At 45.4% G+C, this 27,798-nt stretch overlaps 2 long non-coding RNA genes and 1 pseudogene across 2 annotated transcripts; all 3 read right to left on the bottom strand.

Moving 5' to 3' along the window:
- Nucleotides 1-27,715, bottom strand: LOC143131805 (pregnancy zone protein-like; annotated as a pseudogene).
- On the bottom strand, nt 529-1,517 carry LOC143130820 (uncharacterized). The gene is made up of 3 exons (XR_012988005.1): nt 1,482-1,517; nt 1,222-1,303; nt 529-593 (listed from the first exon to the last, which is right to left on the bottom strand). It is a non-coding gene; the product is annotated as an uncharacterized LOC143130820 (long non-coding RNA).
- LOC143130821 (uncharacterized) lies at nt 14,906-16,008 on the bottom strand. The gene is made up of 3 exons (XR_012988006.1): nt 15,956-16,008; nt 15,073-15,193; nt 14,906-14,998 (listed from the first exon to the last, which is right to left on the bottom strand). It is a non-coding gene; the product is annotated as an uncharacterized LOC143130821 (long non-coding RNA).
- Nucleotides 27,716-27,798: the final 83 nt, after the last annotated feature.

The raw sequence follows: 27,798 nt of genomic DNA, 5'->3' as shown, positions 1-27,798 counted from the left end.
ACACATCAGCAAGTTAAAGGGTTGAAATGTCAAAATAATTTCCACTTAATGACCTCTTCCTTCAGCTGTCCCCTGACCTGCACAAGGGGAGGACACACACACACGTTAAATAGAATATTGGGACCTGTTGTTGTGATCGTTCTTTAGAGGACTCGGCAGACTAACTGACCTGCACAAGGGGAGGAGTACTCAGCCTCAGCTTGGTCACCTGATTGAGAGAGAGAGAGAGATTTCATTGGTCAGGGGCTTACTAGCACTGCTGTATCCATGGCAATGTAATTATACATATATGTAATGCTGGTCTTGGTCTATGGAGTAGTCTTACTGGTCTGGTAGTAGTCATACACCTTGACCCCTGCTGGCTTCAGGTTGGTGACTGGCAAATCCTGTCGGATGGTCAGTTCGCAGTGAACAGGTATATCCTTTGGAACCTGTTTGGAAATCAAAAGAAACACATCACATCACATCAGATGGACAGAGCGCAAGTAGGTGCAGCATGTTTCAGTGAAAACCAGGATTCTTACCTCTGACAGATACACAAGGATGTGGTCATCTTTCCTGTCGACTCGGTCCACAAACCTGCTGCCCTGAAGCTGTTAAAACACAGAACATTATGGATGGTGCACACACACACACCAACACAGCCTCCATCAGCAACATTATGGATGGTGCACACACACACACCAACACAGCTTCCATCAGCAACATTATGGATGGTGCACACAGCCTCCATCAGCAACATTATGGATGGTGCACACACACCAACATTATGGATGGTGCACACACACACACCAACACAGCTTCCATCAGCAACATTATGGATGGTGCACACAGCCTCCATCAGCAACATTATGGATGGTGCACACACACCAACATTATGGATGGTGCACACACACACCAACACAGCTTCCATCAGCAACATTATGGATGGTGCACACACACACAGCCTCCATCAGCAACATTATGGATGGTGCACACACACCAACACAGCTTCCATCAGCAACATTATGGATGGTGCACACACACCAACACAGCTTCCATCAGCAACATTATGGATGGTGCACACACACACACAGCCTCCATCAGTAACATTATGGATGGTGCACACACACCAACACAGCCTCCATCAGCAACATTATGGATGGTGCACACACACACAGCCTCCATCAGCAACATTATGGATGGTGCACACAGACGTAGGATGGACATTGGACAACTTACTTTTTCAGTGTCAGCAGTGAACCCAGATAAGATTTTCACATCTATTATCGCCATGTTGGTGCTCTGCAGTGGTCCGTTATATCTGCACAAGAAAGGAGGAATAACTATTAGAACAGATGTGTATCTGCACAAGAAAGGAGGAATAACTATTAGAACAGATGTGTATCTGCACAAGAAAGGAGGAATAACTATTAGAACGGATGCGGTCAGACTAGTTCAGTCAAAGAGAACAGAAGCAGGCGCTGCATGGAGCTCCATACTGGACTGTGATGTGGAGGCTGAAGGCCTGCTGCCCACACGCACACACCCAGCCGTCAGCACAGACCAGCTCACACACACACACATACTGGACTGTGATGTGGAGGCTGAAGGCCTGCTGCCCATTGGCCTTGTTGCACTGTCCCTCAGTCAGAGGCTTGGCTTGAGTCGTAATGCTCAGGGTTGAATGTTTACTGGGAGTGGGGATGTTGTAGAAGAGCGCGACCTGTTACAGAAGAGATGTGAAGAAATGTCACGGACAGAGTATCCATCATCAATAGTTTAGAAACAGAGGAGAAGTTCTTTTCCACTGACCCCCACAGAAGCGCATGCAGAGCCCTTCACGTCCACTCTGTACTTCCCAGGAACGTGGCGCAGCGCCCCCTCCTGGTACAGCAGTGTGTTGTGCTGGTTCACATCAAACTGGTGTGTGTCGCCCCCTGCTGACCGCACGGTCACTGTGCTGGACCCATGTGGGCTGAAGACCTTGGTGGCGTACAGAGCCAGAGCCTGCAGCGCCACCACCGTGTCCTGAGAGAACACACACACACACACCCAGCCGTCAGCACACACACACACACACACAGCCGTCAGCACAAACACACCCAGCCGTCAGCACACACACACCCACACACCCAGCCGTCAGCACACACACACCCAGCCGTCAGCACACACACACACACACACACACACACACACCCCCCCAGCCGTCAGCACACACACACACACACACACCCCCAGCCGTCAGCACACACACACACACACACCCCCAGCCGTCAGCACACACACACACACACACACCCCCAGCCGTCAGCACACACACACACACACACACCCCCAGCCGTCAGCACACACACACACACACACACACACACCCCCAGCCGTCAGCACACACACACACACACACCCCCAGCCGTCAGCACACACACACACACACACACCCCCAGCCGTCAGCACACACACACACACACACACCCCCAGCCGTCAGCACACACACACACACACCCCCAGCCGTCAGCACACACACACACACACACACACACACACACACACCCCCAGCCGTCAGCACACACACACACCCCCAGCCGTCAGCACACACACACACACACACACACCCAGCCGTCAGCACACACACACACACACACACACACACACCCAGCCGTCAGCACACACACACACACACCCAGCTGTCAGCACGGGCAAACAGTGAAGCTGGAGACCAGCTCACACACACACACACACACAGCCATCAGTAGGGTTGCAAAATTCCAGAAATTTTCAAAGTTGGAAACTTTCCATGGGAATTAACGGGAATATATGGGAATTAACAGGAATAAACGGGAAATTTACCAGAAATTCTCCGCCCCTTTGCAACCACGGGCAAACACTGTGAAGCTGGAGACCATCTCACACACACACACACACCCAGCCGTCAGCACGGGCAAACACTGAAGCTGGAGACCAGCTCACACACACGACGTTTAGAAAAGAAAGGTGTGTGGAGCACCTGTGTGGAAGAGAAGCCTCCATACGGATTCTGCTGCTTCACCAGCCAGTTGACGATCCTGGAAGCATAGCCCAAGTCTGCAGCCGTCAGCGCGGGTTTGGTGAGAACAGCTAACAGCACATAAGCGCTCGTCTCCACCGCCAGGGAATCAGCTTGCTCTGATGAGGACTGAGACCAGTGCAGGAGACTCCCTGAGAAGACATGAGCCGTATGAGATAAAGACATGAGCCGTATGAGATAAAGACATGAGCCGTATGAGAAAGACATGAGCCGTATGAGATAAAGACATGAGCCGTAGGAGATAAAGACATGAGCCGTATGAGATTAGGAGATGAAGACATGAGCCGTATGAGATAAAGACATGAGCCGTAGGAGATAAAGACACGAGCCGTATGAGATAAAGACACGAGCCGTATGAGATAGACACGAGCCGTAGGAGATGAAGGGAGCAGGTGCACGTGTTTGCTCATCAATGTCGGTTCTGGCACACTGCACAATGTGTCCTACCAGCAGAGGTCGCTACACTGTCCAAGTGTTTCAGCAGCTCAGCTCGGAGGTCTGCTTCCCCAGCGAGGCTGAAGGTGTAGGCCAGCAGAGCGGTGGTGTAGGTGTTGGAGCGGTTACTGGCGGAGGACTTCAGGAACCTCATGGTTTCTTACTGAAGTAATAAAAATAGATTCTTTTTTTAAACATTCTGGTCAAAGGTTCTATTTCTCATGAGTGGTACAAAGGGGTATGACTTTCTAGTCATGTTCAGACAGCTATGGAAAAGATAAAGCATCTGAATGAAACCTTTGATAGAGATGGTTTGAGACAGATTTACCTACCGTAACAGTGCTCATATTCAGCTCAAGCATTGATGCAGCGATGTAAGCTGTTATTGTTACATCATCGCTTACACCCCCCTAGAAAACAATGAAAAACCCTCATCAACACTGAAAATTCAGCATCCATCCCAAATAAGGAGTTTGTTTATGAGTAGCATCATACAGGTCAGACCTTCATTCTGTTGTGGAAGAGTTTCCCCTGCATATTGAAAGCACCATCTGGTCGAAGGTTTCCTCCAAGCCAAGTGCTCGCATCCGTTATAACTTTTGGATCAATGTAGACAAAGGACTTTGCTTTTCCAAACGACCTCAACACAAATGCAGTGAGCCTGGGAGAAGAGATGAACACAACGCTGACTTTGCTTCTGTCCAGAGGTAAGAGCTGTGGTCTAAGCATTGTACGAAGTCATTTTAATTTCTATAGCACATTACATTCCAAAGTGCTTCACAGTTAAAAAAGACAGAGTTTAAAAGATGATTCAAGCATCAACTACAGCTGACACCTCCAGACAAAAACAAAACAAGAGAGAGACAGACGTATAAATATACAGACAAAATACAAGTGGCATCAAATCCATAGTTCCACAGGCTCAGTGGCTATTAAAAGCAAGTCTGAAGAGATGTTTTTTTTTTATTATATTACATTTTTTTAAATATTTTTTTGGTCTTTTTATGTGTTTAATGATAGGACAGTGGAGAGTGACAGGAAGTGAATGGGAGAGAGAGCAGGGGTGGGATCCGGAAAGGACCACGGGGCGGGAATCGAACCCGGGCCGCCGCCGTACGGTGCAGGTGCCCCAGCCAGTTGCGCCACAGCTGGGGCTGAAGACTAGAGATGGGTTTTTAGTAAAGATTTAAAAACAGTCATAGGTGATGCCGATTAGAGTTCCGGTGGTAAGCTGTTCCAGAGGCGTTGCATGGATACTGAAAGCACAGTCACCTTTCTGTTTGCAGGAAGGGGGTGTGTCCAAGTGTGCGTGGAATCAGAGATAGTGAGTGGAGCTGAGCGGTGCGAATATCCCGCTCCTCGCTCAGGTGGCTGTTCACTCGGCCGCTCCTCGCTCAGGTGGCTGTCCACTCTTCTGCTCCTCCGCTCAAATTCACATCAGGCCGCTCCGCTCAATCTCGCTCCACTTCAAAATCCTCCCGCTCCAGTGAAATCGCTCCACGCTCGCTCCAATTTAAAAGAGGAAGAAATAATCTACAAGCCGAATTGTCACCTTAGAAAACGTAAATCCCAAAGATCTTAGAGCTACGGCAATGTCACTCATAGAACATTTATTGTAAAAGATAATGCCACACCGACAGAACAAGCTTGGTAACGTCAATACACATAAACCTAAAACTAAAAGGATCAGTGGGATTAATTGCCTAAATAACACAGGTTTAGCATCCAAGTTATACTTCAGCCTTAGGCTACTTGATATGAAGCATATTCTAATTGCTCACGTTTTTGCTCTCCGTAACGCTCATGTTTTCGCAAAATTCCACATCTCCTTAAATTCCAAAATGAATCTTTACTCACTGGAACCATCACATGGTTGTTCTTGCTCTACATTATTAGCATCTAGTTGTTTTGTAGGAATAGTACGCTTGTACAGTAGGCCCTAGGCTATGACTTTCAGTTTCCTTTCTAAAATATTTAGCAACTCCATCCCTAACGAACGTACTATGGCCAATATCTTTAAAAATGTAACGGTCTTGGTTTGATTCCGAAGACATGACATGAGCACAACAGAGGGGAAAAAGCGCTCCAACAAAGTCCCATCCGCTCCGCTCCTCGCTCGGGCTCTGCAGCTCTGCGTGGGATGCAGATCCTAGTGCTCGTGATGGAGTGGAAAAGTTCAGCATGTTTGGGACATAACCGGGAGCACGCTCATTTAGTCATTTAAAAACACTGGATATATACTGGATTGTAAATTTAACAGGAAGCCAGTGCACGGCCGGCAGTACTGGAGTGATGTGTTCCTGTTTCCTTGTCCTGGTAAGCAGTCTAGCGGTTGCGTTTTGTACCAACTCTTGCAAGAGATGATTCATCAACTCCAGTATAAAGGACATTACAATATTTATATCCTAATTATGCTTTTAAATGAAAGTTTGACTCGGGGTACATTCACAAGACGACCCTAGGTTGCATTTTGGTGAGAGTTACGCTTTAATGCAGAAACACAATTAGCTTTAAACACAGCCACCTGTTCAGTGCTCAGTGCAGATGAGGATCGGGGAGGATGCACTTGAGGCCGTAGAGGGGGAGGACCTCCTTGAGTGGCACTGTGACGTTTTAGTAGCCATGTGTTGCATCATGGGAAACGGCGCATTAAACGTTACTGATTTGTGGTCGGAGCATGCAGTATCTATTACATCAACCACGTCCAGATTAAAACCATGTGATAGAACAACATCAACAGTCTTGTGGTCTACAGGTGTCTTACTTTGTGAACCAGGATGGACTCACCATGTGTTTCCCTCTCCTGTTCCAAACGTGCTGTATGCTCCATTAGGAAGCTTGTAGTTCAGCTGCCTCTGGTATCCTGTTGATTACGCATCATTATGTTCCAAATCACCAGCCACTTTATTAGGCACATGTGTTCAACTGCTCATTAACAGATATCTATTCAGCCAATCACATGGCAGCAACTCAATGCATTTAGACGTGATCGAGATCTGCTAAAGATCAGGGGCGTGGCCACGGGGAGGCACTGCTTCAAAAGAATGAAGTTGGCTTTAATAATATCAAATCAATAAAATGATCAATTATCAACAAATTTGATATAGAGGTAAACAGTGAAGAATATGAAATGTGGCACATGGAAATATATTTCTAGAGAGCTTTGTCTTCGGTCATACTTTGGATGTTGTAGGTATTGTTGTACCATGTAGTGTGTGTGTGTGTGTGTGTGTCCATACTTTTGACTGGTAGTGTATGCTATAAAGAATTAAGGCAATTCTGAAGGCAAAAGGGGTTCAACCCGGTGCTACAAAGATAAATGGGAAATAGTCATTAGTCATGCCTACCACACAGAACTCTAAAGTTAGAGGTGCCATCTTGTTCAGGGGTTCACTATCCAGGGGGTCGTTTCTAGAAAAGTTAGCAACGACGTTGCTCAACCACCATGGTACGACGCAACTTGCGACCAAACAACGACACGGTTACACCTGTTTCCAGAAAGCATCGTACCTGTGTCGCAATTCGCTACCTCCGAAGTTCGAACACCGTAGTTCCAACAACGTTGTTGATGATGCAGCGATACACATCATTGGTGGAAACAGTGGAAACGTGTAATACCCCACCCCCTAGAAATGTTCTGTCACGGCCTATGTCGACATTTATCTAATCTAAACCGAGTGATTAATGCTGGCATTGCCATCAGCCAAAACCTAAACCTATTGCAAGCATATAAAACAGTTAACTTAAGCAGACCCATATGAGTCATTATTTGTGTTAAATATCTGTGTTGGAAAAAATATATAGCCTGGACAAATATCTGGGTATCCCATAGGTTATTAACTGTCTCGTGGCTTAACGGCAGCGCGTTGGTGCACTGCGCGCTCGGCCGGAGTTCGCATCCTCTTCTTTTCATCTCTGAGTAAGAGTAGGCCTACGAGACACAACAATAGGATTTGACCATACATATTTATGTATATAGTTACTCTACATCGAGAGACCATAGGTACAAGACATCAGTCAAAAACAATTTAATCTACGTATCACACAGTTCACCTGCAGGTAGCGAGAAGCAAGAGGACAATCTCACATCATAAGAAAATCGAACCTACAACGTTGGGATAACAAGTCTTCTGCTCTAGCCACTACACCATTTATCACTGCTGTTGTAAGAGTCTATGAAGATTATAATACTAAAGGCAAGGCAATACTCGAATTAACATAAATAGCAAGAATGAGCCAAGTAGGGGAGTCAGTGTCTTAATCAAAATTAAGCAACAGGATATATCAATCATTGAGTCACGAGATAAACATCCACTTCGCAATTTTTGTTTAGGCGGTATTGATTTTTGGTTAGGCGCTCTGGACACCAACAGGAACTACCAAGGAACGACACAAGTGCGACTGCCTAGGGGCAGTAGTTCAAACGACCAAACTTTGCGTCCTTGTTTGCAATTGAGAGTTCGAACTACCCTTTCTAGAAACACCAAATCCAAGAACGATGGAGCGTACTACCAAGGTTGCGACGCAAGTTAGCAAACGACGCTTTCTAGAAACGACCCCCAGGATGGATACATAATAATGAACATAGACATGTGCCCTCTACTGCCCTCTACTGTCAAAAGGAAGAGAACATCTCACCACTCCTGAGGAAATTGGTGGCCTTCTCCTTAATGTCTGCAGTGAGCTGGCCAGTGTTCTGCAGGTACTGCAGAATGTAGATATTTGGGGAGAGGATGGCCATATTTTGCTCCCCACAACCATAAGGCATCTGCAGGAGGCTGTCGATGTTCTTCAGAGCGCGACCTAAGATGTCCCCTGCAGGAGGCATGGAGTGTTGGACAAACATGGTTAGGGTTTCAGCAGTCAGTGAGCCAATGTAAGGCTCTCTTGGACAAACATGGTTAGGGTGTCAGCAGTCAGTCAGCAAATGTAAGGCTCTCTTGGACAAACATGGTTAGGGTTTCAGCAGTCAGCCAGCCAAAGTAAGGCTCTGTTGTGCATATGAAGCGTGTGTTGTATGTGACTGTTGGTACCTAGCACAGACACAGAGGCTCTGGCTGATCCCTTAACTACATCCCCTGGGAGTGTCAGCTCCACCTCCTCTGTCAGGGCGCCCCCTGTGGATACAACATGGAACTGAGTTGGGGGCCAAGCAGGCCAATGGCCAGTGGTCTAACATGTTTAAAGGTCTGGGCAAATTATATGGACATAACAGTGCATGCAAGAATAGCATCAGTTTCCATTTAACACAAGAATCTATTAATACATTCCATAGAGTATGCATAAGGACAACACGTGAACTATAGATACAGAAGATTGGAGCTCACCCTTTGGACATAAGAGCCAGCTGAAACTTCGAACCCTCTCGGTTCCTTCAGCCTTACAGAAGAGAAGTTACAGATGTTAGAAGTGTGATTTTAGCTCTAGAGGTTCTTTGGAGATTTTCTTGGGACTTCAAAATGACTGATCTTGTGCAGGACTACTGGCAGGCCTACCTTGACCTTGAGGGAGCGAGTGACTGCGTCTATGCGGCCTCTCTCTGGGACGGTCACCACTTCATTGCCATACCGAGTCTGGGACGGCCCAGCGGCCGCACTCACAGTCACGTTCATCTCTCCTGCAGGCAAGTTTCCCAGGTCAGCTTCAGCAGTGTCCACTACTACAGTGTCTCTACGCTCTCAGCATTACTCACAGAGTACAGAGAGCACCAGTGTCTACTAAAGTTACCCACTTTCCTTTAACTCTCTCAGCGTTACTCACAGAGTACAGAGAGCACCAGAGTCTAATAAAGTTACCCACTTTCCTTTAACTCTCTCAGCGTTACTCACCTAATACAGAGGGCACCAGAGTCTAATAAAGTTACCCACTTTCCTTTAACTCTCTCAGCGTTACTCACCTAATACAGAGGGCACCAGTGTCTAATAAAGTTACCCACTTTCCTTTAACTCTCTCAGCGTTACTCACCTAATACAGAGGGCACCAGTGTCCATTTGAAGGTCTTTCTCCCATCTGCACACAGACAGGAGGAGTACTGGCCATCAGAGGAGGGGGTCAGAGTGAAGTCTGATGAAGGGGTTGGAGTCACTGTGACCTACCAGAGAGGGATTTGAGTTTAACACACACTGTGACCTACCAGAGAGGGACTCGTTTAACACACACACACACACACGAGATGCAACGGTACACAGCTCAAGCTCAAGCACTAGCTCAAGTGCTTTTAACACCATGTCTTATTCTCTACATCTGACTATCATATGCATTTGTCATGTACACAGACCTTACTGTCCTGTATTGACCCTAGGCAGATGGGTCAGGCCCTTGAGTCGTGGATCTGCTCGAGGTTTCTTCCTATATGTATCTCCAATTCTAGGGAGTTTTTCCCTGTTACCCATGGGCCTCTCTCTCTTTCTTTTCTTTCTGTCCTGTTTCTCTGATTGCCTACATTCTGTAAAGCGCCATGATGCATGTGTAATGTTTTGGCGCTCTATAAGCACAATAAATTGAATTGAATTACACAGTATATTATTGAACAGAGCCATATATATATATATATATATATATATAAAAAAAGAGTTCGGACAACTCAAATCATGGGCACCATGTTTCATACCAACGTCGGATGATTCTACAATGTAACCCTGTGGGGCGAATACGGTATGTTGAAATAAAAAGCTAGAGAGGGAATCGAGTTTCACACACACACACACACACACACACACACACACACATACACAGCTAATTAAGTAATTCAATCAGAACACACTTTGGCTACCAGAAGGTTCAAAGTCCTTATGCTCAGAGCATGATCTGTTGCTATACCGTGATGCACTGGGGCAGGTAGTTGAAAACTGTTGTAATACCATGATGCACTGGGGCAGGTAGTTGAAAACTGTTGCTTTGAGCTCAAAGGTCTCTCCACGGATGATGGAGTAGGGCAGGGAGAGCTCCAGGAAGAAGGGCTGGAACACAGTGAGCTGAACTGGGGGGGCCAGACCGAAGCCCTGGGGGGACAGGCAGAACGCCTCCATCTCCCAGGTGGTGATGGTGTCAGGGACAGTGAGAGGGACTTGTGTTTCTCCAGACCCCCTGTGAAGAGACACGTTAGAGCAACGTTAGAGCAACGGTGATGGGGCTGGATATGGGGAGCAATGGTGATGGGGCTGGATATGGGGAGCAATGGTGATGGGGCTGGATATGGGGAGCAACGGTGATGGGGCTGGATATGGGGAGCAATGGTGATGGGGCTGGATATGGGGAGCAATGGTGATGGGGCTGGATATGGGGAGCAATGGTGATGGGGCTGGAGACTAGTGCTGGAAACAGGATCCCTGATTCTACGTGGCCACTTACCCGACCTCTGCCAGTTCCCAGATCCACGTCTCAGGGAAGATTGTACGAACAGTCACACCAACATTTTCCGGCACTGGAGCACGTAGTACAGCATCAATTGCAATGGGATACCCTATTAAGGAGAAACAAACTCATAGGCCAGCTCGGGATACCCCATCAGGGAGAAACAAACTCATAGGCCAGCTCGGGATACCCCATCAGGGAGAAACAAACTCATAGGCCAGCTCGGGATACCCCATCAGGGAGAAACAAACTCATGTGCAGCAGAGTCCTGCAGTAACGGCTCCCACACACAGCTGCGTTCAGTCAACGCATTCCAGTGGGTGTTCCCGACGGTAGCTATGCAAATGACTTAAAGTAAAGCCGTAATGTGATTGGTTGGTGCGTCCGTAGATTGGCTTGATTGGCCGGTGCCTTCTGTCGGTGCAGCAACAGCTGAACTCCTCAACGCGAGCGGCGGGAGAAACGCGACGCGACGGACCCACAATTCAGTTGGGCAACGGATCACGTGACTGCCCTCTCTGCTCCTGTGCAGCAGAGTCCTGTAGTAACTGCCCTCTCTGCTCCTGTGCAGCAGAGTCCTGTAGTAACTGCCCTCTCTGCTCCTGTGCAGCAGAGTCCTGTAGTAACTGCCCTCTCTGCTCCCTCCCCAGTCTCACCCCCGTCAGGGCACCGGTGCTAATCACGATTAACCCACAATTGACACAGGACTGTGTAGTGTTAATTGCTATGGAGATGGCATGGACACAGGACTGTGTAGTGTTAATTGCTATGGAGATGGCATGGACACAGGACTGTGTAGTGTTAATTGCTATGGCGATGGCATGGACACAGGACTGTAGAGGTCCTGTCCTCTGGAGTACGTCAGAGTTTGGGACACCGTCCCTCCAGCATACGCCCTGTATGGATCAAAGGCCGCGGAAATGGAAGACATTCAGGTGATGTTCATGCATCACGCGTTCATGCGGAGGAAAAAGAGGCCAGAGCAGCTGACGTAATCAGAGGCCTTGGTCAATGGTCAGGTCTACAAACACCAAGTAAAATGAGCCTCATTGGTCAGGTCTACAAACACCAAGTAAAATGAGCCTCATTGTTAAATTAGGTTACAGTGTCTCAATTCAAGGTCTACAGTGTGTTTCATGTTGAAGTGCTCTTACCAAATCCCTTGTGGTACGTCTCCCCCCGGTACAGTAAGCAGTCTGGTGTCCCTAAAACCAGGTTAGTTACAGCCTTCAGCCCCAACCTCTAAAACAGACAAAGACGCAAAACCAGGTTAGTTGCAGCCTTCAGCCCCAACCTCTAAAACAGACACAGACGCAGATAGACTCCTCCTTCACAGATATTATGGACATTAGGATATGGACTTATTCTGTGTTCAAGTGTTTATTTTTCAGACCTGGAAAACTGCAAAGGCATCAGTTGCAGAGTGTTGCGGAGGATAGTACCGAGATCGCCGAGGTCTCACTTTCAGACACTCTACTGGATCTTCAACTTCATAATCAACAAACGAGTCCATCGGTGGTAACAAATCAAAAACCTAGAGGGGAAGAGGAACGCATCATCATCACCCCCCTCCTCTCATCAGGCATCATTATCACCCCCCTCCTCTCTTCAGGCCGTAATGGGCAGTAACACATATGGGCATCAGAGGCCCGGTCCCCTCTGGGTCAGATCTATGTCGTCATGGTGCTGGTAACCTTGTCAGCGTTCAGGCGTTTCCCAGGTTCCAGGATGTAGATGCTCTGATCCACAGCGCTGAGGCCGCAGAGAGAGCCAGGCTGAGCAGACAGCTGCAGGGAGCTCTTCTCTCCAGGAACCGATTTAGGGGGGGAGAACTGCACCGACACCTGTGTACACAACAGCATATTATCAACCAATCACAGAGCAGCAGAGGAGGACAAAGAAAACTTTCCACAACCTTGATCTAGCGTGCTACCATGACATGCTCAACTGTGCTACCATGACAACAACATGCTGTAGTGTGCTCCCATTACACCATTGCACTGTAGTGCGCTACCATAACAACAACATGCTATAGTGCGCTACCATGACAACAACATGCTGTAGTGTGCTCCCATTACACCATTGCACTGTAGTGCGCTACCATAACAACAACATGCTATAGTGCGCTACCATGACAACAACATGCTGTAGTGTGCTCCCATTACACCATTGCACTGTAGTGCGCTACCATGACAACAACATGGTATAGTGCGCTACCATGACAAAAACATGCTGTAGTGTGCTCCCATTACACCGTAGTGCGCTACCATGACAACAACATGCTATAGTGCGCTACCATGACAACATCATGCTGTAGTGTGCTCCTATTACACCATTGCACTGTAGTGTGCTACAATGACAACATCATGCTGTAGTGTGGTACCTTGTTTACGAAGCACTTCTCCGTTGAGAAGGTTTTGCTGTCAGCCAGGAAAGTCTCACTGGGTAAGACACAGTAGGCCAGGACCTGCACTGAGGGGGCCATCTCAGCACTGACGGACAACCGGAAGGAAACCTCACCCTGAGTTACTGGTGGAGAACCCTTCACTGAAGCTTCAGCAAAGCCATGATGAACAATCTGTCCTCTTGATAAAACCTGCAACAAACAAGGAAAACTAATGACATACAGTATTCAAATGACTTTAGATGTCTGGAATGGAACCTGTATTCCACATACCATATAAATGACATCCACAGAGTCTGCGTTGAAAGTCTCCCCAGTGAAGGTGTACTTAATGGTGATGGGTACGTCTTTGCCACACTGAAGAGCACCATCTATTTTGTCATCTATTATGGCCAGAGAGCTGGATGACGCCGAGTCTGGAGATGCTGTTCTTAATCTGGACACAGACTTTGATTCCGAGTCATAGTATGGGGTGTTATATGGTCTGTATGTGTCGGTGTCTGTAGTTAGGCTGGCCTGGAAAGGAAGAGGCATTAGAGACGAGAAAGGAGGAATGCCTGGATCTTCCACAAAGCACCGTCACAACTACACTAGCGCTAGCTTGTGTACAATATACACATGACACACTCACACAAAGATTCAACTACACTAGCACTAGCTTGTGTAGAATATACACATCATGCACTCACACGCAGAGACTCAAATATACTAGCATTAGCTTGTGCACAATCTATACATAACACGTTCACATAGACACTAGACGTAGCTTTTCTGCAGTGCATTTACTAATTTGACCAGAAGACTATAGTGACCAGCTTACAAAGAGCTCAAAGTCCCCTGGGAAAGGAGCTGTGTTGAGGGAGAACTGACTGTAGTGACCAGCTTACAAAGAGCTCAAAGTCCCCTGGGAAAGGAGCTGTGTTGAGGGAGAACTGGGCTACTCCAGCGGAGTCTGTGGTCAGGTTCAGCAGAAGCTCTGCATTCCATCTCGGACCTTTGAACAGATGGACCATCCTCCTAGCGATGCCAGTGTCATTGTAATGGGTCGCTTTGATCTGTAGAGAAAGGAAACGCAGTGTGACTTTGTGCTTTCCGCTGGCTAGTCTTTGCCACTGGTTCCAGAAATGTACCTCATAGCACTGATCAGACAAGACAACTGGCTGAATCTCCTTTTTTCGATCAAATCCTGCAACACCAAGGTCAGTATCTGAATCACTTTCCCCTCACACTCACACAGCACCAAGATCAGTATGTGAAAATACTTAAAAAGGTACAGTCCATAAGTCTAGTGAAAGGTTGTATGGCAAGATACCGGAGGCTGGTGGTCAAAACTCAAAGGTATCGTCAGCAATTCTAGATGATGTCACATTCGATGGTATTTGAACCAAACACAAACAAAACATCAGAGAGGAAACTTTCCCCAAACTCAGTCCCCATTACCCAATAATACAGCAAGTACAGACCTAGACATGTGCTAACGTTATATTCAACCAAAACTAAAAACCCTCACCATATTTTGAACAAGCTCCATGTGCAGGGGAGGAATAAGACTACAGTTTACGGAGAGGCATTTGAAAGATGGAGAAGAATTTTAAATGACCGTAGTGCATGCATGGCAGATGTGTTAGCAGAGACAACCTTTTCACCTACCTTGCCCTCCATAACTGCCCCGTCCTCAATTACGTCTGGTGTATCAGCAAAGGAGAGTTTCCCAAGAGAGAAGTCCAAATCTATGTTTTTGACCTCTGAACGACTGATACCTGAATACAAAATGAAATATAGACAAGGAACCTTTGGTGGACAAACAGTTTACAAAAGGGTCGCTTTGGCTTACCTGTTCCTTCTTCAACTACTGTGGCCTTGAATATTAGGATATCTCTCAGTTTTTTGTTCAAGTCTTGCTGTGTAAATGTTGCCATATAGAATGCATAACAGCCACAGCCAGACTTGTCCATCTGTGGGCAAAACAAGCACAGTTACAATTAAACACTCCACAAACCTGCATCATCACAGCCTCAGGAAGTGTTTGTCAGTCTACTTCATAGCTGTCAAACATTGAGCGTTGAAAATAAGGGAGATCCCCCAGGTCTCACCCAAAATACGAGAACATCAACATAGAATTCTTGCTGATAGCAACAGGAAGATCAGACAACAAAACTGCTGCACTAGCTAAACAAGGTGTAGAGCTAGGTCTACCGTTATTTGGCTTACAGATTGGCATCAAAATCATGCTCACAACAACCACGCTGTTATCTTAAATAGACTAATATCACTAGGTTGCCTTCAAGCAAGCAAAACAATGCTTTGAAAACATCTGCTTTGCTGGAAGGGCAAGGGGGTAGCAACAGGACAACAGTAGGCTACATAGACTGACAGGTGCGGTGGTAGGGCTAATGTTATGAGAGTATTAAAATATGGGATATTTTACGGGAAAAAAATATTAAGATGGGAAGGCAGTGGGAAAAAAGTTAAAATAGGTCAGAAACCCAGAAAAAACAGGAGGGTTGACAAGTATGGTCTACTTGGCCCTTTAATCCCTACTGTTATAACTTCATTTTAAATGCAGAAATGAAATAAATGTGTGGCAAACATAACAAATGTTATTTTACATTTTAATGTTAATTTAGTTAATATAGAAATCAATCATATTGAGGCAACATTTACAGAAGAGTGAATAACTATGAGGTTGATCATTTAGTTTGGAAGTATATCCTTACCTCCACCAGTTCTTCCCAACATACTGATAGTGTGGGATCAACGGCATCGCCTCCTCGGATATCCGACTCTCGACACAAAGACAGAGTAGCCTTCCCTGGCACAGGCGCCCCAAACGTGTATCTGAGAACAGGGACAACACTGGATACAAGGTCACGGCCTACAAGGTCAAGGTCAACACGGGATACAAGGTCAACACGGCCTACAAGGTCACACAGCACAACGCTTAAAGGCTAAAAGCCCACACAGCAGCACAACGCTTAAAGGCTAAAAGACCACACAGTAGCACAACGCTTAAAGGCTACAAACCAACACAATCACAATGCTTAACAGGTGAAAACAACCTCCATCAACTGCAGCTGTACTGCAAGATGGGTGGTGTGGAAGATGACACGCTTCGTCACCAAACAATTATGGTCCTCTTGAATCTATGTATCAGTGTATAGAACAAATCGACACCTGGATGTTTCAAATTTGTCTTCAGCTGAACAAAGAAAAAATTGAAGTAATTATATTTGTTAAAAAGGAGGAAAGACTTAGGGTTGCCACTCTCCTTGACACAAAAGGGTTGAACGCAAAGAATACGATTACAAATCTTGGTGTATTAATTGACAGTGATCTAAATTTCAACAGCCACATGAAAGCGATAGCTAAATCAGCTTTTTACCACTTCAAAAATATTGCCAAACTTAGAAGGCTGATGTCAAAACATGATTTAGAAAAACTCATTCATGCATTTATCTCCAGCAGGGTTGATTACTGCAATGGACTGTTCACAGGGCTTCCTAAAAAGACTATCAAACAGCTTCAGGTGATACAAAAGTGCAGCTAGGATTCTAACAAAAACTAAAAGAACTGACCACATTATTCCAATTCTTAATTCTGTGACTTACTGGAAGCCACTGCAGGGACTTGACTTTAAAGCACTACTACTTGTTTATAAATCAGTAAATGGAGCAGGACCTAAATACCCATCAGGCATGCTTCCATGGTCCCAGGTGAAAAACCTGTTAGTAAAACCTACTGTCAGGTTTTTGACATCAAAAAAGGCCCCAACTGTAGCCAGTTTTAAATATAGACTTAAATATAGACCAAACTGTTTCTACATATTTATTACAGTGCATGAAAATGCACTGTACTGTTCTTCCTAGGCAACAACTTCTTATTATTATTATTTGCTTACCACTTTTTCCGTACGCTATTTCTCTTGAACAGTTTAACTTAGAAACTTCATTCAAACTTCGTAACGTAGGTCTTCAAACGGACCAAGCTGCTATGTCTTTTCAACTTTGAAACTTTTATACTTTTTAAACTATTAAAGAAAAACTTCTAAAAAATCTGCATAGACTTAACATTGCCGATTATGACATCATAATACGGCCGTTAAGCAATTAGAATCCTATGGCAGGTGTTCAGGCCACCTGCAGCCTCAGGCTTTAAGCATACAATCTGGGTCAATTAACACTACACATCCTATTCAACTGTTTCCTCTGCCCAAAACTGTCAAAATAAGTCCTCACTACAATAATCCACTGTTAAACAATGTAACCCATTAAACTACTGAACTTTTTACATTCAACTTTTAAACTATCATTAAACTATCTATCTATTAAACTAGCTGTCTATCAACAACTTTTAACTTGTCATCAACTATGTCAACACTTGTCATCAACTATGACTCCTACCTACTGTAGCTAGTTAGCATGGTTAGCATAGTTAGCATTGCTAAATTTGTTAGCATTTTTAACAAAATTGCTAAAAATGATTAGCTAAGTTAACTAAGTCACATGGTTAACATAGTTAACATGTTAACATGCTAGTTAACATAGTTAACATAACCACTAAAAATGATTAGCTAGGTTAGCTAAGTCACATGGTTAGTATAGTTAGCATGTTAACATAGTTAACATAACTGCTAAATATGAATAGCTAAGTCCCATGGTTAGCATTCTTAATATTATAGCACAACTGCTATAAATTATTAGCTTAAGTTAGCTAAGTCACATAGTTAGCATAGTTAACAGCATTAACATTAACATTTTTAAAAAAACTGCTAGAAAACATTAGCTAAATTAACTAAGTAACTTGGTTAGCATTATTATCTTTAACATAGTTAAAGGAGAATTCCGGTGTGATATTGACCTAAAGTATGTTGAAACATGATACCAAGTGTGAATGTATGTCTCATAGCCCATCTCGGCTTGTCCCCTGCACTCCAAAATCTGGCGCTAGTTAGCCGATGCTACTAACAGCTTTTTCAATGGTGGTGCTTCGGCATCGGGCTAGCCATGCAAATAAATCACTGTTGTACACCATTTACGAGGCTCAATGTATCTCCACACTTCATTGGTAAACTTCCGAGGGCCCTGACATTTAAAACGAGACATTGAGAACTTTGAAAAAGCACTGGTATTTTACTTACAAGACGATTTATACAGACAGTATCTTCACGAAGTTTAGCGTTTGCAGCCATCTTGAATTTAGTCACGATAAGTCAAGCGACGAGTAAGAATGAACAGGTATGATAAGGGATCAGATTCCAAAAATAATTCTGTGGAAATGCATGGATTCCAGTTTCTTCCAGTAGCAGCAACTGGAATCCATGCATTTCCACAGAATTATTTTTGATGGCTGCAAACGCTAAACTTCGTGAAGATACGGTCTGTATAAATAGTCTTGTAAGTAAACTACCAGTGCTTTTTCAAAGTTCTCAATGTCTCGTTTTAAATGTCAGGACCCTCGGAAGTCTACCAATGAAGTGTGGAGATACATTGAGCCTCGTAAATGGTGTAAAACAGTGATTTATTTGCACGGCTAGCCCGATGCCGAAGCACCACCATTGAAAAAGTTGTTGGTAGCATCGGCTAACTAGCGCCAGATTTTGGAGTGCAGGGGACAAGCCGAGATGGGCTACGAGACATACGTTCACACTCGGTATCATGTTTCAACACACTTTAGGTCAATATCACAACGGAATTCTCCTTTAACATAACTGCTAGGAAACATTAGAGCCATTCCAACTGTTAGTTATCGTCAACTATCTACCTAAATAATTTAACCATTTAAACTATTCACCTATTTAACTGTTCAGTCATTCCACCTATATTAAACCTCATCTACCTAGCAAATAATTTAACCATATAAACTATCCACCTATTTAACTGTTCCGTCATTCCAACTATATTAAACCTCATCTACCTAGCAACCAATATAGTTTGTTTTTACTCTGTATGATATTTTAGCTTAGCCTGGCTAGCGCCACCACTTCTCAATGAGACGTGGTCTGGGAACCAAACGTTCATTTTCTCGTATTTGAAAAAAATGCCCAGATCCGTTTATTGGGTGCCACGGATGTCTATCAAATGCGTCTGTGCATAGGTCATCATCGTCTTGCTTTCCCCCTTGTTCTGTGATTGGTCTCCTATCTCAGGCGAAAATTTTGCTCCATGGTCTCCAGGCTGCCTTAGCAGCGTGAATCAAATCGCACGCAAGGCAGCATGGGAACACCCAGGCTAATTTTACCTCATATTTTTGCATTTTCAAGCACTGCATTTCCTTCAGGAAATGCTTTTCTAGTTATTATTCTTTACTTTTTAAACCATTCATTGACTATTGCCCTTCTATGCTTTTATCAGCTATTCCTGTTTGCTTTTGTTTATGTAAAGCACATTGAATGACCTCTGTATGAAATGCGCTATATAAATAAAGTTGACTTGACTTGGACCATGATCGCCAAATTTCGGCCGAAAACGCTTCCCCATAGGATGCTCTCGTATTTCCTGCTGTATCGGCGCTGTCGCCTCTCTCCTCTCCTCATTCTCTCCTCCTCTGGTTGCATTTAGATAAATGAGACGTCCTCGATGACATCGAGCTTGGAACAATTAGATAAACGAGACGTCCTCGATGACGTCGAGCTTTGAACGATTTCCGGGGCACTAGCAGGAGGAGCGAGGAGAGCTTTGGGATGCAGCCCGGATCACTCTGTGTGAAGATGTATCCGTTTAATGGCCGCTGTACTTCACCGGATCACTTTATTTGAAGATGTTATTGTTGTACTTCACCGGAGTTGCCCAGTTGGGGGCTCGTTGTCACTTTTGTCATCACGTAGTTCATTTGTAGTCCATGTGGACTTTCATGTCCAGCAATTTTAATGTGAACTTGGGAATTTGCCATTTTTGTCACTTGAAATCTGCATATCCTTTCACCAGCGTCTTACACCATATTTTTAAGCAAACACAGTTGTATTGAAGATAAGTGAGCGTATGTTTTAACCTTTGTTGTGGCATCCATGTTTTTCACACATTCTGAAGGCAAAGCACATGAACTTCCTGAGAATGACCCGTCCCCGTGTCACTTCCTGAGAATGACCCGTCCCCATGTCACTTCCTGAGAATGACCCGTCCCCATGTCACTTACTTGGCACATGCTTGCAGTCGGATCTCTGCTGCTCCCACACTCACTGACTCTGGGCTGTTGAGCGTCACGTCAAACTTGGGCAAAACTGAAAGGAGGAAGAGACGCCATGGTAACCAAAAACGTTATTATCCTAAACGTGCCAGTTGGCTTTACACTATTCTTAAACATCCTAAAAAACATACTGACAAACCTGTATAGCTATACATATTATATATGTATAACATATTATATATAAACACAAACAAAGCTGTATAGCGTGTCATCTTGAAGGATTGCTCATCTGACAAGAATAGACTAAAAAGATTGTAGGCCAAATGTGTATCGAGTGAAAATGTCAGACTCATCACTTCATGGATTTGGTGGCTGTCCACCAAGACAGTTTTCCAACCAACCAATGTCTAAATACATGGATGACTTTATAACAGATATATTCTTGTGCTAAATACACAACCTTTTGTATGTAATGTACATCTGCACATGAATATGAGTGTGGAATGTTCATCTGCACATGAATACGAGTGTGGAATGTTCATCTGCACATTAATACGAGTGTGGAATGTTCATGAATATGAGTGTGGAATGTTCATCTGCACATAAATATGAGTGTGGAATGTACATCTGCACATGAATATGAGTGTGGAATGTTCATCTGCACATGAATATGAGTGTTGAATGTACATCTGCACATGAATATGAGTGTGGAATGTACATCAGTTTGGAATGAAAGTGGGACTCTGGAGAAGGACTAGCACGAAGGGACACGCCCACTTTGGGACAAGAAGCCTCTGTCCATGCCGGGCTACCAGCACACAACACACACGTGTCACGCTAGACAACAACAACAACAACATACCATATTGTTTCACTTGAAACTGGTGCGACCCTGCGCCCTGCTCTCCGGTCACAGACAGCATGTAGTAGCCCTGGTCAGCCTCTGGGTTGAGGGTGTGAGACAGCTGCAGCATCTTACGCTCCGACGACACGTTCAGCCACTGGCCAATGGTGTTGCCACGAGGATCCTGAGAACGGCCAACAAGCGACAGAGTTTAATACTCTGATGAAAGCGCACATTTTGAGAAAACAGAACTCTAACACTTGTGCTGCTGTTGCACCAGTTCAACTTCAGTCTACAAGCACTTTTTCCTTAGACTCACACAATATGTATGGTCAAGTTCAAAGGAATTTAATAAAGGATATTTAATAAAGGAATTGAAAGGAGAATTCTGGTGTGATATTGACCTAAAGTGTGTTGAAACATGATACCGAGTGTGAACGTATGTCTCATAGCTCACCTCGGCTTGTCCCCTGCACTCAGAACTCTGGCGCTAGTTAGCCAATGCTACCAACAGTGTTTCGTTGCGGTGCCTCGGGCATCGGCCTAGCCATGCAAATAAATCACTGTTTTACACCATTTACGAGGCTCAAAGTAGCTCCATACTTCATTGGTAGACTTCCGAGGACCTTGACATTTAAAACGAGACATGGAGAACTTTGAAAAAGCACTGGTAGTTTATTTACAAGACGATTTATACAGACAGTACCTTAAGGAATTTTACCGTTCGATCACCATCTTGAATTTAGTCACGATAAGTCGAGCAACGAGTACGAACGAACAGGTATGATAAGGGATCAGATTCCAAAAATAATTCAGTGGAAATGCATGGATTCAGTTGCTTCCAGTAGCAGCAACTGGAATCCATGCATTTCCACGGAATTATTTTTGTGAGCTATGAGACATACGTTCACACTCGTTATCATGTTTCAACACACTTTAGTTCAAAATCACACCGGAATTCTCCTTTAATAAAGGATATTTTTAAGTGGAATATGAGATGACTACTGTATTAATCTACAGAATAATTCCGAGGGAGAAACACAGCATGGTGTGGGGGAGTAAACATAAAGGCACGTAAGATAGATAAATATAATATAAAACACCGTTATGTACACACCTCAAGTGTCACCAGGCTGTACTGTGGAGACAGAAGAGAAATTATTAGTGCTTTTTTATTTTTATTTAAATGATGATTAGTGCTTTATAGTGTTGGTTTTTAAACACAGAGACCAGAATATTTGGAATGGATGGTGGATTTCCCCTTGGGGATCAATAAAGTTTCTATCTATCTATCTATCTATCTATCTATCTCTCTCTCTCTATCTATCGATTCCATAGCAGTGCATGGAACTGCTCCGAGCCGTTGGCAGTTACAGGTACTAGGACCTACCAGTAGAGGGAGCCACAGACATTTAGTTTGTATGTTGAATTACGCCTCAGAGAGAGCGGGCCAAACTCCCCAATATGAGCAACAAAATACAGAGAAAAAAAAAGCACTCAGCTAAGAGATTCAGCCCACACACGTACATTTCCGTTGACTAAAGTAATTCACATGCCAGGTAGGCAGTTATGAGCTTCAGGCAGAGCAGCTTCAAAATCTGGCATTTCTTATTTTAAAGTCAAGAGCAGAACATGGGCAGTATGTGTCAATTAGAATAATAATAGATAATAGACTTCTGGTTTGCTCCGCACTAAGTGACTAACAGACACCATTAAGGACCAATGATAGGCTTATTATCAGGCTTAATAAGAGGGAGTACCTCACTACACAAGTCCCTGAGGAGACGTCTACCTCACTACACAACAGTTCCTGAGGAGACGTCTACTTCACTACAGTACAGCTCCTTAGAGGACGTCTACCTCACTACAGTACAGCTCCTTAGAGGACGTCTACCTCAGAGGACGTCTACTTCACTACAGTACAGCTCCTTAGAGGACGTATACTTCACTACAGTACAGCTCCTTAGAGGACGTCTACCTCACTACACAAACAGTCAGAAAACTCAGCAGGACTCACCTTTTGCTGAAGGGGAATGAACTCTGTATCCATGGTAACAACTCTGAAATGCACTGCAAGTGAGAATCAGAGTTAGAATCAGACCTCGAACTGGACCATCTGGGTGTGTACAACAACTGACTCTGCGACCACATGCAAGCGTCTATAGGAGGACGTACCTGTTTAGCCTGGGCTGTATATGCAAGCGTCTATAGGAGGACGTACCTGGGCTGTACATGCAAGCGTCTATAGGAGGACGTACCTATTTAGCCTGGGCTGTATATGCAAGCGTCTATAGGAGGACGTACCTGTTTAGCCTGGGCTGTATATGCAAGCGTCTATAGGAGGACGTACCTGTTTAGCCTGGGCTGTATATGCAAGCGTCTATAGGAGGACATACCTGGGCTGTATATGCAAGCGTCTATAGGACGACGTACCTGTTTAGCCTGGGCTGTATATGCAAGCGTCTATAGGAGGACGTACCTGGGCTGTACATGCAAGCGTCTATAGGAGGACGTACCCGTTTAGCCTGGGCTGTATATGCAAGCGTCTATAGGAGGACGTACCTGTTTAGCCTGGGCTGTATATGCAAGCGTCTATAGGAGGACGTACCTGGGCTGTATATGCAAGCATCTATAGGAGGACGTACCTGTTTGACCTGGGCTGTATCAATCGTCTATAGGAGGACATACCTGGGCTGTATCAAGCGTCTATAGGAGGACGTACCTGGGCTGTATCAAGCGTCTATAGGAGGACGTACCTGGGCTGTATCAAGCGTCTATAGGAGGACATACCTGTTTGGCCTGGGCTGTATATGGGTTTATCTGTCTGGATGAAGGTCACGGGATCAGGTTTTGGCCTGAACTTCACCCGTCTCTCTGATGTCCAGTGAGATGTACGACCCTCGACCTCTACTTTGATACTCTGCACAGAGTCTTTATTTACCGATGGGGCCTGTAAACACAAGATCACAAGATCACTGGCTAACCTAGAGCAGGTAGTGACCACAACCACTGGCTAACCTACAGCAGGTAGTGACCACAATCACAGGCTAACCTATAGCAGGTAGTGACCACAATCACTGGCTAACCTACAGCAGGTAGAGTGACCACAATCACTGGCTAACCTACAGCAGGTAGAGTGGCCACTCTACATATAAGCAGAAGGGGGCAGCACAATCGCCTGCTCATTTCTCACACACACACACACACACACTTCATCCGGTCTGCTATCTGGAGCTTGAGGAGAGCACGCTGTGGCCCAGTCTACCTGTGCTTGTAGTTGGACCTGCAGGTGTGGAGGTACCTGGCCCCTGCTCTCCAGGTGTGGGGGTACCTGGCCCCTGCTCTCCAAGTGTGTATGTAAAGGTGTGTATGTACCTGGCCCCTGCTCTCCAGGTGTGTATGTACCTGGCCCCTGCTCTCCAGGTGTATATGTACCTGGGCCCTGCTCTCCAGGTGTGTATGTACAGGCCCCTGCTCTCCAGTTGTGTATGTACAGGTGTGTATGTACCTGGCCCCTGCTCTCCAGGTGTGTATGTACAGGTGTGCATGTACAGGTGTGCATGTACAGGTGTGCATGTACAGGATACTGGTCATGCCGTTTCGCACTCTACAATATACGGAAAATCAGGACTTACTTAAATCAAGATGCCACCCAACTTCTGGTTCAGGCAATAGTCATCTCACGACTCGACTACTGCAACGCCCTCCTGACAGGTCTCCCAGCCTGCGCAGTGAAACCACTTCAGATGATCCAGAACGCGGCGGCGCGCCTGGTCTACAACCAACCCAAGAGGGCACATGTTACCCCGCTACTCATCCAGCTACATTGGCTACCTATGGCGGCCCGCATCAAATACAAGGCTCTAACGCTTGCCTACAAAGTAGTCTCCGGTTCTGCTCCCCCCTACTTGAATGCCTTCATACAGACATACGCTACCTCCAGACCGCTGCGCTCCTCAGACGAACGACGTCTAGCTCTACCTCCGGTACGCTCAGGCCAATCCAAACTTTTCTCATCTGTTGTTCCTCGCTGGTGGAACACACTGCCAGTTCCTACAAGGGCAGGGACATCCCTCTCCATTTTCAAAAAACTCCTGAAGACCCAGCTCTTTAGAGAACATCTCCTCTCATAGCAACACTTACAACAAGTCTTGCTGATCCTAGCACTCACCAGCCGTCTTAAACTGACACGTAACTGTTAAAAACAGTTTTTAAAAACTGTTAAAAACAGCACTCACTGATGCACTTATTCTTACTGTACTCTAATGTTTTTTAAATTGTCCTAATATTGTTGAGAATTGCTCTAAAACTTAAACTGTTTACCATGTTGTTAGTCGCTTTGGCTAAAAATGCGTCAGCCAAATGTAATGTAATGTAATGTACCTGGCCCCTGCCCTGCAGGTGAGCTACTGACCTGGAAGTGGACGCAGCGGTGGAAGTCTGTGTCTGAGGTCTCCTGGTGCAGCATCTTCTTCTCGTCTCCGCTGGTCAGATATATGGACATGCGCAGAGTCTCGTTAGGACTCTGGAGGCTGGCACACAGTTTGGCTTCGGATGCTGACCTCATCTGGGCAGGGAAGGTCACCAGGAACGACCTACAGAGATGCAAGGTGTTTCCCCACACCCCCTCTGAGCATTCGTACAGATTACAGCAATGTGTTTCCCCACACTCCCTCTGAGCATTCGTACAGATTACAGCAATGTGTTTCCCCACACTCCCTCTGAGCGTTTGTACAGATTAAATGACCATTAAAATGACTAAGGGGATGTTTTAATGCCACTCACTCATGCTTGCAAATGAGGAGATAGAACACCTGCAGTATACATGGAACTAGTGCTGTGCGGTATACCGGTTCACACCAAATACCGGTGTATATTTTCGTTATGATATGAATGTTTGATATACTGTACCGCCATACCGGTGCATTTGATTAGACAATGTTCGGAACTCTACACCGCACGACACTGTTTCAGACAGGACCCCTGTTTCAATGTTCAACGACCCTTAAGGCTTAATTTCTCCTTAGGTATAAGTATAAGTATATATACTCTTTTGATCCCGTGAGGGAAATTTGGTCTCTGCATTTATCCCAATCCGTGAATTGGTGAAACACACTCAGCACACAGTGAGGTGAAGCACACACTAATCCCGGCGCAGTGAGCTGCCTGCAACAACAGCGGCGCTCGGGGAGCAGTGAGGGGTTAGGTGCCTTCCTCAAGGGCACTTCAGCCGTGCCTATTGGTCGGCGTTCGAACCGGCAACCCTCCGGTTACAAGTCCAAAGCACTAACCAGTAGGCCACAGCTGCCCCCTAAAAGTAAAGGGTAAGGGATTTATTTAAGGGTGTTGCACAGAATACCTTAAATGGTTTCCTTAGTTAAGGAAAAACGTTAAGGGATTTCCCGGCACGAAATTTCTATAGTTTCCACAGAGATTTTTCCACATCTGTGACTATTTGGCTAGTAGGCGATCTTTCATTTCACCTTAAAAATATTCGCTGAAATTATCCAGGTAGCAAGTAAAGCATGTTCTAGACATGAACTGAACAATACTAGCTGGCTAGCAGAGATCCTGACTGTCATGGTTGGCTAACAAGACATCCACATGAATTCTGTTCTGTTCAGTAGAAAATGCTAAACACCTGATTAGGCATGGGAAAAAAAATAGTCATATACCGTGAAACCGAATTTTGAAAAATACAGTCATATACATTTTTGGTCATGCCGCCCAGCACTACACAGAACCCTGTCCGCGTGCCAAATAACCCCTGCGGTATACACGGAACCCTGTCCGCGTGCCAAAGAAGACCTGCAGTATACACGGAACCCTGTCAGCATGCCAAAGAAGACCTGCAGTATACACGGAACCCTGTCAGCGTGCCAAAGACTACACATCCCACCTCAAAAAGGGAACCACAAAGCATCTATTTTCTTATAGTCCTTTATCTCTCAATTGGTTCCCACTACCCTCTGTTCCCATTACCCTCTGGTGATCTGTGTGGAGGTATGAGAGGTGATCTGTCTGGAGGTATGAGAGGTGATCTGTCTGGAGGTATGAGAGGTGATCTGTGGGGGAGGGGGGTGTATACTCACGGCTCTGGCGTTGCGGTGTGTGTGTGTGTGTGCGCGTGTGTGTGTGTATATACACTCACGGCTCTGGCGTTGCGGTGTGTGTGTGTGTGTGCGCGTGTGTGTGTGTATATACACTCACGGCTCTGGCGTTGCGGTGTGTGTGTGTGTGTGTGTGTGTGTGTGTGTGTGTTTATACACTCACGGCTCTGGCGTTGCTGTGGAGGAGCAGAGTGTGTAGAGGCAGAGTAGCAGCCCTCCAGCAATCAGGATCCTGGTGAGGGCCATTCTGCGCTGATTCTCTTAACTGAACACGCTCTTAACTCAGCCTGATGCTCCTGCTGCTGTGCGGACAGAGGGAGAGGGAGGCATGGATGTCCTCGGTGTGCTGGACTTCAGTCTCCACACAAACAAACATTTCCCCACATTACCATGTAGATAGTATGACCTACGACCTTACCATGTAGTTAGTATGACCTACGACCTTTCCATGTAGTTAGTATGACCTACGACTAGGCTTGGGTAT

This window comes from Alosa pseudoharengus, unplaced genomic scaffold, assembly GCF_046254945.1.
Source record: "Alosa pseudoharengus isolate Yale_2024_CS ecotype anadromous, Long Island Sound unplaced genomic scaffold, YU_APseudo_1.1 YU_APseudo_1.1_scf_18, whole genome shotgun sequence".
Classification (NCBI taxonomy): Eukaryota; Metazoa; Chordata; class Actinopteri; order Clupeiformes; family Clupeidae; genus Alosa; species Alosa pseudoharengus.
Note: the sequence above shows the minus strand (reverse complement) of the source record. Positions and strands in the feature narration are given on the sequence as shown.